This window comes from Salvelinus sp. IW2-2015, unplaced genomic scaffold (genome assembly GCF_002910315.2).
Source record: "Salvelinus sp. IW2-2015 unplaced genomic scaffold, ASM291031v2 Un_scaffold2432, whole genome shotgun sequence".
Taxonomy (NCBI): Eukaryota; Metazoa; Chordata; class Actinopteri; order Salmoniformes; family Salmonidae; genus Salvelinus; species Salvelinus sp. IW2-2015.
This window is the reverse complement of record NW_019943753.1, coordinates 82,218-83,778: the sequence shown is the minus strand read 5'-3', so window position 1 is coordinate 83,778 and position 1,561 is coordinate 82,218. Positions and strand designations below refer to the sequence as shown.

Here is a 1,561-nt window from a genome sequence, read left to right as displayed (position 1 = left end):
CTGTAAAGATGTCAGGGAGATACTAATCCCCTGTTGTTACCGTTCCTGTCTGTAAGATGTCAGGGATGATACTACCTGTTAGTTCACCGTTCCTGTCTGTAGAGTCAGGGAGATACATCCCCTGTCAGTCACCGTTCCTGTCTGTAGAGTCAGAAATGCTACTTATCAGCGTTCCTCTTATGATCTAGGAAGATTCCCGAGGCACCGTTCCGGTGAGAAGCAGATCTCCCCCAGTCTCAGGCACCTCTAAACTTCTGAGTCAGGATGCACTGTACATCGCTGTTAGTTCACCGTTCCTGTCTTGTAGCATCAGGAGATATACCCGCTGTTAGGTCACCAGTTCCTGATCTGTGAGTCAGGGAGAACTCTCCCTGGTCTAGCTTTCACCGTTCTGTCCTGAGAAGTCAGGGAAATACTACCCTGTAGTTCACCGTTCCTCGTCCTGTAGAGTCAGGAGATACTATCCCTGTTCAGTACCGTTCCTGTCTGTAGAGCGAAGGGTGATACATCCCCTGTTTAGTTCACACGTTCCTGTCTGTAGAGCAGGGAGAATACTAAACATCCCTGTTAATTCACCGTTCCGTCTGAGAGTCAGGGATGATACATCCCTGTTAAGTTCACGTTCCTGTCCTGTAGAGCAGGGAATCTCACCCCTGTTAAGTTTCACCGTTCCTGTCTGTAGAGTCAGGGAGATACTACCCCTGTTAGTCAACGTTCCTGCTGTAAGTCAGGGAGATACATCCCCTGTCCAAGTTCACGATTCGCTGTCTGTAGAGCAGGGAGATACTAACCCCTGGTAGTTCACCGTTTCCTGTCTGTAGAGTCAGGGAGAAACATCCGCTGTCAGTTCACACATTCCTGTCTGTAGTTAGTCAGGGAGATACATCCCCCGTTAGTTCAACACGTTCCTGTCTGTAGAGTCAGGGAGATACTACCTCCTGTTATTCAACCGTCCTGCCTGTAAGTCAGGGAGATACATCCCCTGTCAGGTCCCGTCACTGTTTGCAGTTGCCTTGGGCTTTTCCAAGTCGCTCTGTTGCCCAACCCCACCTTTATGCCCAGGTTGACTAGCAATTACATGGTCTGTCCTTGCGGGCTTTCCACATTGCCCTGGCTTTCCCTTCCTATGGAAGAGACGGGCAACACCCGTTTCTGTCCAGTACTGGTCGCGTTCGGCTTAAAGGATGACGACAGCTTTGCGCAAGCGCAACCAACTCTTTTCCATGGGTGCCTTCTCCTGCAAGGCTCAAACCGGTTGTCTCATTGGATGGGGAAGCTCTTTATATTGCCTTCAATTAGCAAGGGTTACAGCCTCCGAGGGCAGGAAGAGCTCACTACCTCTTGGGGCACTGTGAAGGCATCTCCTTATCAGGAGATCTGCATGTGGCTAGTTGGCATCCCCATCATATATCAATGAGTGTTAACCAACCAGATGTCACTGTGGTCTTTCATTGGCACGTACTGTCTCGTTGGTGGGATCTAGGGATGATATTGAGACTGCCTGGCTTCAGAGAGCATCTGAGGGATTATGAAGACTGCGCTGGCTTCACGAGAGCATCTG

At 50.0% G+C, this 1,561-nt stretch overlaps 1 long non-coding RNA gene across 1 annotated transcript; it reads left to right on the top strand.

Moving 5' to 3' along the window:
• The first annotated feature begins 67 nt into the window (after positions 1–67).
• LOC139025257 (uncharacterized) lies at positions 68–852 on the top strand. The gene is made up of 3 exons (XR_011476740.1): positions 68–127; positions 662–707; positions 801–852. It is a non-coding gene; the product is annotated as an uncharacterized lncRNA (long non-coding RNA).
• Positions 853–1,561: the final 709 nt, after the last annotated feature.